The 13,369-nt window shown below is 37.0% G+C and overlaps 1 long non-coding RNA gene across 3 annotated transcripts in view; it reads right to left on the bottom strand.

The window, feature by feature from the left end:
• Positions 1 to 8,532: 8,532 nt before the first annotated feature.
• Positions 8,533 to 13,369, bottom strand: part of LOC126278324 (uncharacterized) — a 42,825-nt gene continuing 37,988 nt past the window's right edge. For all 3 annotated transcript variants that reach the window (XR_007550689.1, XR_007550688.1, XR_007550687.1), the window contains exon 3: positions 8,533 to 8,607. This is a non-coding gene — a long non-coding RNA (uncharacterized LOC126278324). The remainder of the gene's footprint in view (positions 8,608 to 13,369) is intronic.

The following is a 13,369-nucleotide window of genomic DNA, read 5'->3' on the forward strand; positions in this document are numbered from 1 at the left end:
ACATGTACCACAATTTGTGCATGTGGTGTCAAATATGCATCAAAAGACGACTGAATCGGGAATCTGCTTTCTAGCCATACAACCAGATGACCCTGCTGTAATCAACAAACATTTACCCACATTTCACAATTCAAATATATTATTCCACTGCGAAATTATTGAATATATGTGATGAGGGTAACAATCAAAACAAGGATTCAGCAAAAGAAAGAGGTCTTTCCTAATAACTCCAATTTTCAGAATGCTCGGAGTAGTGCTCGCCATCCAACAAAATCACACTCAAAAGTAGAACAAACATAGCAGGCATTAAACGGAAACTCCCTGTTGAGAGGGAAGGAACATGTACCACAATTTGTGCATGTGGAGTCAAATATCCACCAAAAGACGATTGAATGGGGAATCTGCCTTCTGGCCATACAACCAGATGACCCTGCTGTAACCAACCAACATTTACCCACATTTCACGAATCAAATACATTACTCCACTGTGAAATTGATGAATATAAGTGATAAAGGTATCAATCAAAGGAAGCACCTAGCAAAAGAAAACAAAATTTCTAATAACTCCAATCGTCAGAACGCTGGGAGTGGTGATTTCCATTCAACATAATCACACTCGATGTTTGAATAAACATAGCAGTCATGAAACGGAATCTCCCTGCTGAGAGGAAATAAACATGTCCCACAATTTGTGCAGCACATTTATTAACTTTTGGGACCATTGGAATAAAATTTTTAAAAATATAAAGCAAATGAAGGAGATACCTAAACAAGAAGATTTATCAAATTCCGTATAGCCGTTATTCAGTAAGCTGCATGTAGTGTCCAATCTGCACCAGAAACCGATTGAATGCAGAATCTGCATTTTGGCCATACAACCAGATGACCCTGCTGTAAACAACAAACACTTACACACATTTCACGATTCAAATACATAACTCCACTGTGAAATTTATGAATATAAGGGATAAAGGTACCAATCAATGGAATCACCTAGCAATACAATGAAGTCTTTCCCAATAACTCGAATGGTCAGAATGCTCAGAATGGTAGTTCCCATCCAACACAATGACACTCAATGGTAGAACAAACGTAGTCATGAAACGAAATCTCCCTATTGAGAGCGGGGAAACGTACCACAATTTGTGCAGCACATTGATTATTTTTTGTGACCATTGCAAGAAGATTTGTAAAAATTTAAAGTAATTGAAGGAGATACGAAAACAAGAAGATTTATCAAATTCCGAAGATTCGTTATTCAGTGAAATGCATGTGGTGTCCAATCTGCACCAAAAACCCACTGAATGGAGATTCTGCTTTCTGGCCATACAACCAGATGACCCTGCTCCAAAAAACAAACATTTACACATATTTAACTATTCAAATACATTACTCCACTGTAAATTTGATGAATATAAGTGATAAAGGTATCAAAGGAAGCACCTAGCAGAAGAAAAAAGATTTTCTAATAACTCCCATCGACAGAACGCTCGGAGTGGTGATCCCCATCCAACAAAATCACACTCGATGTTTGAACAAACATAGCAGCCATGAAACGGAATCTCTCTTTTGAGAGGGAAGAAACATGTACTACAATTTGTGCAGCACATTGTCTATTTTTAGTGACGATTGAAATAAGATTTTTAAAAATATAAATCAAATCAAGGAGCTAGCTAAACTAGAAGATTTATCAAATTGTGAACATCCGGTGTTCAGTAAGGAGCATATGGTGTCCAATCTGCACCAAAAACCGATTGAATGCAGAATCTGCTTTCTGGCCATACAAACAGATAACCCTGCTGTAAACAAATAACCCATAACCACATTTCACGATTCAAATATATTATTCCACTGTGAAATTGATGAATATATGTGATAAGGGTAACAAAAAAACAAGCACCTAACAAAACAATGAAGTCTTTCCTAATAAAACTCCAATACTCAGGATCCTCGGAGTGGTGGTTCCCATCCAACAAAATCACACTCGATGGTAGAACAACCTTAGCAGTCATGAAACGGAATCTCCATGTTGGGAGGGAAGAAACATATACCACAATTTGTGCAGCACATTGATTGTTTTTAGTGACCATTGAAATAAGATATTTAAAAATATAAAGCAAATGAAAGTGATACCTAAACAAGAAGATTTATCAAATTCTTAACAATAGATATTCAGTAAAGTGCATGTGGTGTCCAACCTGAACCAAAAACCCATTGAATGGAGAATCTGCTTTCTGCCCATACAACCAGATGACCCTGCTGTAATCGACAAATATTTACCCACATTTCACGATTCAAATATATTATTCCACTGTGAAATTGATGAATATATGTGATAAGTTGAAGAATAAAAATAAGCACCTAGCAAAACAATGAAGCCTTACTAAAAACTAATACACAGGATGCTTGGAGTGATACTTCCCATCGAACAAAATCACACTCGATGGAAGAACAAGCATAGCAGTCACGAAACGAATCTCCTTGCTGAGAGGGAATAAACATGTCCCACAATTTGTGCAGCACATTGATTACTTTTTGGGACCATTGGAATAACATTTTTACAAATATAAAGCAAATGAAGGAGATACCTAAACAAGAAGATTTATCAAATTCCGTACAGCCATTATTCAGTAAGGTGTAAGTGGTCTCCAATCTGCAACAAAAACCCACTGAGTGGAAAATCTGCTTTCTGGCCAAACAACCAGATGATGCTGCTGTAAACAACAAACACATAACCACATTTCAAGATTCAAATATATTAACCCACGGTGAAATTTATGAATATATGTCATAAGGGTAACAATCAAAACAAGCACCTAGCAAAACAATGAAATCTTTCTTAATAACTCCAATACTCAGGATGCTCGGAGTGGTGGTTCAAATCCAACAAAATCACACTCGATGTTTGAACAAACATAGCAGTCCTGAAACAGAATGTCCCTGTTGAGAGGGAAGAAACATGTACCACAATGTGTGCAGCACATTGATAATTTTTAGTGACCATTGCAACAAGATTTTTAAAAATATAAAGCAAATGAAGCAGATACCTAAAAACGAAGATATATCAAAACCCGAACTTTCGTTATTCAGTAAAGTACATGTGGTGTCCAATCTGCACCAACAGACCATTGAATAGAGAATCTGCTTTCTGGCCATACAACCAGATGACCCTGCTGTAAACAACAAACATTTAAGAACATTTCACGAAAGAAATACATTACCCCACTGTGAAACTGATGAATATAAGTGATAAAGGTATCTATGGAAGCACCTAGCAAAAGAAAACAGTCTTTCTAATAACTCCAATCGTCAGAACGCTACGAGTGGTGATTCCCATCCAACAAAATCACACTTGATGTTCTAACAAACATAAAAGTCATGAAATGGAATCTCCCTGATGAGAAGTACGAAACATGTACTACAATTTGTGCAGCACATTGTCTATTTTTAGTGACCATTGAAATAAGATTTTTAAAAATTTAAAGCAATTGAAGGAGATACCTAAAAACGAAGATATATCAAAATCCGAACATTCGTTTTTCAGTAAAGTGCATGTGGTGTCCAATCTGCACCAAAAGACCATTGAATAGAGAATCAGCTTTCTGGCCATACAATCAGATGACCCTGCTGTAAACAACAAACATTTAAAGAACCAAATACATCACTCCACTGTGAAATTGATGAATATAAGTGATAAAGGTATCAAAGGAAGCACCTAGCAAAAGAAAAAAGTCTTTCTAATGACTCCAATAGTCAGAATGCTCGGAGTTGTGGTTCCCATCCTACACAATCACACTCGATGGTGGAACAAACATAGCAGTCATTAAACGGAATCTCCCTGTTGAGAGGGAAGGAACATGTACCACAATTTGTGCAGCACCTTGATTATTTTTTGTGACCATCGAATAACATTTTTAAAAATATAAAGCAAACGAAGGAGCTACCTCAATTGTGATATTCTGAACAATCGTTATTCAGTAAAGAGTATGTCGTGTCCAATATGCAGCAATAACCCATTGAATGGAGAAACTGCTTTCTGGCCATACAACCAGATGACCATGCTGTATACAACAAACTCTTAACCACATTTCACTATTCAAATTCATTACTCCACTGTGAAATTGATGAATATAAAGTAACAATCAAAAGAAGCACTAGCATAACAATTAAGTAATTCCCTATAACTCCAATAGTCAAAATCATCGGAGTGGTGATCCCATCCAACAAAATCACACTCAATGGTTAAACAAACATAGCACTCATGAAACAGAATCTCCCTGCTGAGAGGGAAGAATCATGTACCACAATTTGCGCAGCACATTGATTATTTTTCGTGACCATGGAGTAACATTTTTAAAAACATAACACACATGAAAGAGATACCAAAATAAGAAGATTTATCAAATTCTGAACATTCGGTGTTCAGTAAGGTGCATGTGTTGTCCAATGTGCACCAAAAATGCATTGAATGCAGAATCTGCTTTATGGCCATACAACCAGATGACCCTGCTGTAAACAACAAACACATAACCACATTTAATGATTCAAATATATTAACCCACTGTGCAATTGATGAATATATGTGATAAGGGTAGCAATCAAAAGAAGCACCTAGCAAAACAATGAAGTCATTCCTAATAATTCCAACACTCAAGATGCTCGGAGTGGAGGTTCCCATTCAACAAAATCACACTCGATGTTTGAACAAACATAGCAGTCATGAAACGGAATCTCCCTGTTGAGAGGGAACAAACATGTACCACAATTTGTGCAGCACATTGATTATTTTTAGTGAACATTGGAATAAGATTTTTAAAAATATAAAGCAAATGAAGGGGACACCTAAACAAGAAGATTTATCAAATTCTGAACAGCCGTTATTCAGTAAGGTGCATGTGGTATCCAATCTGCACCAAAAACACATTTAATGGAGAATCTGCTTTGTGGCCATACAACCAGATGACCCTGCTGTAAACAACAAATACGTAACCTCATGTCACAATTCTAATACATTAATCCATAGTGGAATTGGTGAATATAAGTGATATGGGTAACAATCAAAGAAGCACCTAGCAAAACAATGAAGTCATTCCTAATAACTCCAATACTCAGGATGCTCAGAGTGGTGGTTCCCATCCAACAAAATCACACTCGATGCTAGAACAAACATAGCAGTCTTGAAACGGAATCTCCCTGCAGAGAAGGAAGAACCATGTACCACAAGTTGTGCAGCACTCCGATTACTTTTAGTGACCATGGAATAATTTTTTTTTTAAATATACAGCAAATGAAGGAGATACCAATACAAAAACATTTATCAAATTCCGAACATTCGATGTTCAGTAAGGTGCATGTGGTGTCCAATCTGCACCAAAAATCCATTGAATGTAGAATCTGCTTTCTGGCCATACAACCAGATGACCCTGCGGTAAACAACAAACACATAACCACATTTAATGATTCAAGTATATTAACCCACTGTGAAATTGATGAATGTATGTGATAAGGGTAACAATCATAAGAAGCACCTAGCAAAACAATGAAGTTTTTCGTAATAACTCCAACACTCAAGATGCTCGGAGTGGAGGTTCCCATTCAACAAAATCACACTCGATGTTTGAACAAACATAGCAGTCATGAAACGGAATCTCCCTGTAGAGAGGGAACAAACATGTACCACAATTTGTGCAGCACATTGATTATTTTTAGTGAACATTGGAATAAGATTTTTTAAAATATAAAGCAAATGAAGGAGATACCTAAACAAGAAGATTTATCAAATTCTAGACATTAGTTATTCAGTAAAGAGCATGTGGTGTCCAATTTGCACCAAAAACCCATTGAATGGAGAATCTGCATTCTGGCCATACAACCAGATGACCCTGCTGTAAACAACAAACTCTTAACCACATTTCATGATTCAAATACATTACTCCACTGTGAAATTGATGAATGTAAGTGAGAAGGGTAACAATCAAAAGAAGCAATTAGCATATCGTCGGATTGTAGATTATTCAAACTTATTTGTTCATAGACTTTCCATTTGGCATTTGTTTACTTTCAGGTAACGATTGTTTAAATTCACTTAACTCGTTAGATTACATCCATTGTAGGTTCATTATCTTACTGATTTAAGAATATAGTTTGTTGTATTAAGAGATCATTGTTTAAATTTTATTACTGTACATTGCCATGAGTACTAAGTGTGGAAGCTGCCGTAAGGAGATAGAATCGGGTGTGGTATGTGGAGGATGTGGGGGTGTTTTTCATTGGGGCTCATGTAGCGGGAAATTTGACGAGATTATGCTTTTGGCTCTTCCATGGAACTGTAGGTTCTGTAGTATAGAAAAAAGATTCGTACAACAGGAGGAAAAGATGTGTGCCCTTCAGGCTGAACTAGATTCGGTAAAAACTGAATTAACTAAGTTAAAGGGGGAAAAAGCCTGCGGGAAATGGGAATTGGTAACAAGGAAATCGCAAAAAGGGACCAGCCATGTAGATGTTGTCGAAGTTCCAGTTATGAATAAATTCTCCTTGTTACCTGGAGTAGGAAGGGAGGAGCCAAAAACAGGAGTAGTTGAAAGTAGGGTGCAGCAGACTACTAAAATTGGTAACAGCATTAGGTCGGGAAAATCTAGTAATAGGAAAAGAAAAGTCTTGCTGCCAGGGAGGGGTGTAGGCCAACTAGTGCAGGAGAAATTAGGAGCAGATTACCAGGTCACGAGTTTGTTTAAGCCAAGTGCTAGGCTTAGCCAGGTGATAGCAGAAATAGGACCACTCTGTAGGGACTTTGACAAGAATGATGAGGTGATAGTAATAGGTGGGGCAGGAAACAGCCTGGCTAAGGATAGGAATTATGATATTAAGAGTGACCTGGATAAAATATGAGCTGCAACAGGATGTGCGAATGTGGGTTTTGTTGAGGTATTGCAGCGTTACGATCAGCACTCGGTTAACCCTTCTGTGTGGCGAGTTAACAGAGAGTTGTGCGAGCAGCTGCTGGACGGTGCAAAAACACACATTTATACAGTGCCTGTTGGTAGCATTGGGAGATGGGGATACACTCGACATGGCCTGCACCTAAATAGTCTAGGGAAGGATAGATTAGCTGATTTAATTGTAGGTCGTCTAAAGGGGGCCACTAGCACTCAAGGCAAAACCCCTGTGACCCAAAAGGGCATAGGAGCACCTTTTTTTAGGTTGAACAAAATGTCCAGACGGGCAGCTCTTAAAGGTAAAAAAAATAAATGGTTCGAATAAAGGTAGAGGAAACAGTTATGTTAATATATTTCACCAAAATATCAGGGGATTAAGGAACAAAACAGACGAACTAATAATTTGTTTTGAGAATATTAAAAATACAACAGAAGTTGATGTACTGTGCCTGTCTGAACATCATATAACTACACAAATGGAAAATGGAAATATTAATGGGTATAAACTAGCAACTTATTTTTGTAGAGACAATATGGAGAAAGGAGGAGCTGCCATTTATGTTAAGGGGGAACATAGTTTTAAAAACAGAGAAACCGCAAAATTCTGTGTAGAACAGCACATTGAAGTATGCGCTTGTGAGCTTAAATTGGACAGTGGTAAATTCATAATTGTGACTGTGTATAGGTCCCCACTTGGAAATTTTCAAATGTTTCTTAAAAACCTAGATCTCTTGCTGTGTTATCTGTCAGAAAAGGGAAAACACATTATCATTTGTGGAGATTTTAACGTAGATTTTCTTAAACACTCAAGCAAGAAGAACGACCTTGAACTATTACTTTGCTCTTACAATCTGACATCAGTCATTGATCTTCCTACTCGTATTGTACAAGACAGTAGCACCCTGATAGATAACATTTTCATAGACCAAGATAAATTAAAAGAAGTAAGCACCTATCCTATTAAGAACGGGCTTTCTGATCACGATGCACAGCTACTTTCAATTCATGACTTTGCTCCATACAGTAATGTGAAAACAAACAAACAAAATAATACGCCCAATTAACCATATAACAATTCAACAATTTAAGGAAAGCTTGAAAAGGGTAGACTGGGAGGATGTTTATCGGGAACCTGATGCAAATGTTAAATTTAACTTATTCCATGATAAACTTGTGGGCATATTTGAAAGCAGTTTTCCTAAGAAATTAGTGAATCATAATTCAAATAAACTTGATAAAAAACCATGGCTGACTAAAGGGATTAAAATTTCTTGTAGCCGGAAATGGGAACTATACCAAGACACTAGAATAAGTCGAGATGAAGAAAAGCTCAACCATTATAAGAAATATTGTAATATATTAAGGAAAGTTATAAAAAAATCCAGAAGTATGTGTATCAAGTCTGAGATTAGCACCTCTGATGACAAAACAATATGGAATATAGTTAAAAGGGAAACAGAGCAACCAAGGTCACAGGACAACAGTATTACTGTTAAGCACAATGAAAAGCTTATAAATGAAAAATCACTGGTTGAAAATATTTTTAATAATCATTTTATAAATGTAGTGGAAAATATAGGCACCAGCTGCTCACCAGATAGGGCAGAACTCCATATGAAAGAGGCATTCCCGGTGCAAACAAATGAAATTGAAATCCTACCCATCTCACCGTCTGAAATTAAGAAAAAAATAAATTCACTTAAGAATAAAAACTCACATAGAACTGATGGTATCTCCAATAGAATACTAAAATCTTGTCCACACCTGATAAGTCGAGTTCTTAGCCACATATGTAATAGCTCATTGAATCAGGGAATATTTCCTGACAGATTGAAATAGGCCATAGTTAAACCCTTGTATAAAAAAGGTGACAAGACAGACGTCAACAATTATTGTCCTATTTCGCTTCTGACATCCTTCTCAAAAGTGTTTGGAAAAGTAATGTACTCAAGAGTAACTTTACACATTAGTGGGAATAACATTTCAACAAAATGTCAGTTCGGTTTTCAGAAAGGTGTTTCAACAGATAGTGCTATACACACTTTCACTGATCAAATTTTACATGCTCTGGATAGTAGAACATCACCAATTGGGATTTTCTGTGATCTCTCTAAGGCTTTTGATTGTGTGGGTCATGAAATCCTCTTAGATAAGCTGAAGTACTATGGAATGAATGGTTCAGTACACAGACGGTTCACTTCATATTTAACTGGTAGAATGCAGAAGGTTGAAACAGTAAACCCACATAGTACACAAAGGGCAGCAGATTATTCAGACTGGGGATGTATCAAGAATGGGGTACCACAGGGTTCTGTCTTGGGGAATTTATTGTTTTTAATATATGTTAATGACTTGCCTAATTATATTCATGAAGATGCAAACTTGGTCCTCTTTGCAGATGACACAAGTATTGTAATCAAGCCTAAAAAGCAAGAATCAGCTGAGGAAAATGCAAATAATGTTTTTCAAAGAGTTATTAGGTGGTTTTCCGCAAATGGACTTTCATTGAACTTTGGAAAAACACTGTACATACAGTTCAGTACAGGGAAAGGCATACCACCGGAAATAAATATAGAGTGTGGGGGAAAATCTTTAGCTAAAGCAGATCGTTCAAAATTTCTGGGTGTCTGTATTGATCAGAATTTAAAGTGGAAGACACACATTGACAATCTACTGAAACGATTGAGCTCAGCTACCTATGCTATTAGTGTCATTGCAAATTTTGGAGACAAGCACATCAGTAAGTTAGCTTACCACGCATATTTTCATTCGTTGCTTTCTTACAGAATCATCTTTTGGGGCAATTCATCACTAAGAAAGAAGGTATTTATTGCACAAAAACACGTGTTATCAGAATAATGTCTGGGGCTCATCCAAGATCATCTCGTAGACAATTATTTAAAGAATTAGGGATATTGCCAGTAGCTTCACAATATATATACAGCCTAATGAAATTTGTTGTTAGTAACCCAGATCACTTCAGAATTAATAGCACACTCCACAGCTACAATACTAGGGGACAGGGTGACCTTCACTACCGTTCATTGAATTTGACATTGGCACAAAAGGGGGTCAATTCTACTGCCACAAAGATTTTTGGTCAATTGCTAAACAATATCAAAAGTCTGACAGACAAACAATCGGCATTCAAAAGTAAGTTAAGAGAATTCCTGAATGACAACTCCTTCTCCTCCATAGATGAATTTTTTGACATAGGCCAAAGAAATACAGTAAGCTTTAACAATTGTACCATATATAAGACTAACAATGATTACTTGGGATAAATGAATCTTGTGTACCTTGACACGTTCCACATCATTACGAAAGAATCGTGTTCATGACCCATGGAACACGTAATATAACTAACTAAAACAGAATCTCCCTGATGAGTGGTATGAAACATGTACCACAATTTCTGCACCACATTGATTATTTTTAAACACCATTGAAATCAGGTATTTCAAAATATAAAGCAAACGAAGGAGCTAGCTAAACAAAAAACATTTATCAAATTCCGAACATTCGGTGTTCAGTAAGGTGCATGTGGTGTCCAATGTGCACCAAAAATCCATTGAATGTAGAATCTGCTTTCTGGCCATACAACCAGATGACCCTGCGGTAAACAACAAACACATAACCACATTTAATGATTCAAGTATATTAACCCACTGTGAAATTGATGAATGTATGTGATAAGGGTAACAATCAAAAGAAGCACCTAGCAAAACAATGAAGTTTTTCGTAATAACTCCAACACTCAAGATGCTCGGAGTGGAGGTTCCCATTCAACAAAATCACACTCGATGTTTGAACAAACATAGCAGTCATGAAACGGAATCTCCCTGTAGAGAGGGAACAAACATGTACCACAATTTGTGCAGCACATTGATTATTTTTAGTGAACATTGGAATAAGATTTTTTTAAATATAAAGCAAATGAAGGAGATACCTAAACAAGAAGATTTATCAAATTCTTAACAATAGATATTCAGTAAAGTGCATGTGGTGTCCAACCTGAACCAAAAACCCATTGAATGGAGAATCTGCTTTCTGGCCATACGACCAGATGACCCTGCTGTAATCGACAAATATTTACCCACATTTCACGATTCAAATATATTATTCCACTGTGAAATTGATGAATATATGTGATAAGTTGAAGAATAAAAATAAGCACCTAGCAAAACAATGAAGCCTTACTAAAAACTAATACTCAGGATGCTTGGAGTGATACTCCTCATCGAACAAAATCACACTCGATGGAAGAACAAGCATAGCAGTCACGAAACGAATCTCCTTGCTGAGAGGGAATAAACATGTCCCACAATTTGTGCAGCACATTGATTACTTTTTGGGACCATTGGAATAACATTTTTACAAATATAAAGCAAATGAAGGAGATACCTAAACAAGAAGATTTATCAAATTCCATACAGCCATTATTCAGTAAGGTGTAAGTGGTCTCCAATCTGCAACAAAAACCCACTGAGTGGAAAATCTGCTTTCTGGCCATACAACCAAATGATGCTGCTGTACAACAGGAGGAAAAGATGTGTGCCCTTCAGGCTGAACTAGATTCGGTAAAAACTGAATTAACTAAGTTAAAGGGGGAAAAAGCCTGCGGGAAATGGGAATTGGTAACAAGGAAATCGCAAAAAGGGACCAGCCATGTAGATGTTGTCGAAGTTCCAGTTATGAATAAATTCTCCTTGTTACCTGGAGTAGGAAGGGAGGAGCCAAAAACAGGAGTAGTTGAAAGTAGGGTGCAGCAGACTACTAAAATTGGTAACAGCATTAGGTCGGGAAAATCTAGTAATAGGAAAAGAAAAGTCTTGCTGCCATGGAGCAGTCATGGGAGGGGTGTAGGCCAACTAGTGCAGGAGAAATTAGGAGCAGATTACCAGGTCACGAGTTTGTTTAAGCCAAGTGCTAGGCTTAGCCAGGTGATAGCAGAAATAGGACCACTCTGTAGGGACTTTGACAAGAATGATGAGGTGATAGTAATAGGTGGGGCAGGAAACAGCCTGGCTAAGGATAGGAATTATGATATTAAGAGTGACCTGGATAAAATATGAGCTGCAACAGGATGTGCGAATGTGGGTTTTGTTGAGGTATTGCAGCGTTACGATCAGCACTCGGTTAACCCTTCTGTGTGGCGAGTTAACAGAGAGTTGTGCGAGCAGCTGCTGGACGGTGCAAAAACACACATTTATACAGTGCCTGTTGGTAGCATTGGGAGATGGGGATACACTCGACATGGCCTGCACCTAAATAGTCTAGGGAAGGATAGATTAGCTGATTTAATTGTAGGTCGTCTAAAGGGGGCCACTAGCACTCAAGGCAAAACCCCTGTGACCCAAAAGGGCATAGGAGCACCTTTTTTTAGGTTGAACAAAATGTCCAGACGGGCAGCTCTTAAAGGTAAAAAAAATAAATGGTTCGAATAAAGGTAGAGGAAACAGTTATGTTAATATATTTCACCAAAATATCAGGGGATTAAGGAACAAAACAGACGAACTAATAATTTGTTTTGAGAATATTAAAAATACAACAGAAGTTGATGTACTGTGCCTGTCTGAACATCATATAACTACACAAATGGAAAATGGAAATATTAATGGGTATAAACTAGCAACTTATTTTTGTAGAGACAATATGGAGAAAGGAGGAGCTGCCATTTATGTTAAGGGGGAACATAGTTTTAAAAACAGAGAAACCGCAAAATTCTGTGTAGAACAGCACATTGAAGTATGCGCTTGTGAGCTTAAATTGGACAGTGGTAAATTCATAATTGTGACTGTGTATAGGTCCCCACTTGGAAATTTTCAAATGTTTCTTAAAAACCTAGATCTCTTGCTGTGTTATCTGTCAGAAAAGGGAAAACACATTATCATTTGTGGAGATTTTAACGTAGATTTTCTTAAACACTCAAGCAAGAAGAACGACCTTGAACTATTACTTTGCTCTTACAATCTGACATCAGTCATTGATCTTCCTACTCGTATTGTACAAGACAGTAGCACCCTGATAGATAACATTTTCATAGACCAAGATAAATTAAAAGAAGTAAGCACCTATCCTATTAAGAACGGGCTTTCTGATCACGATGCACAGCTACTTTCAATTCATGACTTTGCTCCATACAGTAATGTGAAAACAAACAAACAAAATAATACGCCCAATTAACCATATAACAATTCAACAATTTAAGGAAAGCTTGAAAAGGGTAGACTGGGAGGATGTTTATCGGGAACCTGATGCAAATGTTAAATTTAACTTATTCCATGATAAACTTGTGGGCATATTTGAAAACAGTTTTCCTAAGAAATTAGTGAATCATAATTCAAATAAACTTGATAAAAAACCATGGCTGACTAAAGGGATTAAAATTTCTTGTAGCCGGAAATGGGAACTATACCAAGACACTAGAATAA

This window comes from Schistocerca gregaria, chromosome 6, assembly GCF_023897955.1.
Source record: "Schistocerca gregaria isolate iqSchGreg1 chromosome 6, iqSchGreg1.2, whole genome shotgun sequence".
Classification (NCBI taxonomy): domain Eukaryota; kingdom Metazoa; phylum Arthropoda; class Insecta; order Orthoptera; family Acrididae; genus Schistocerca; species Schistocerca gregaria.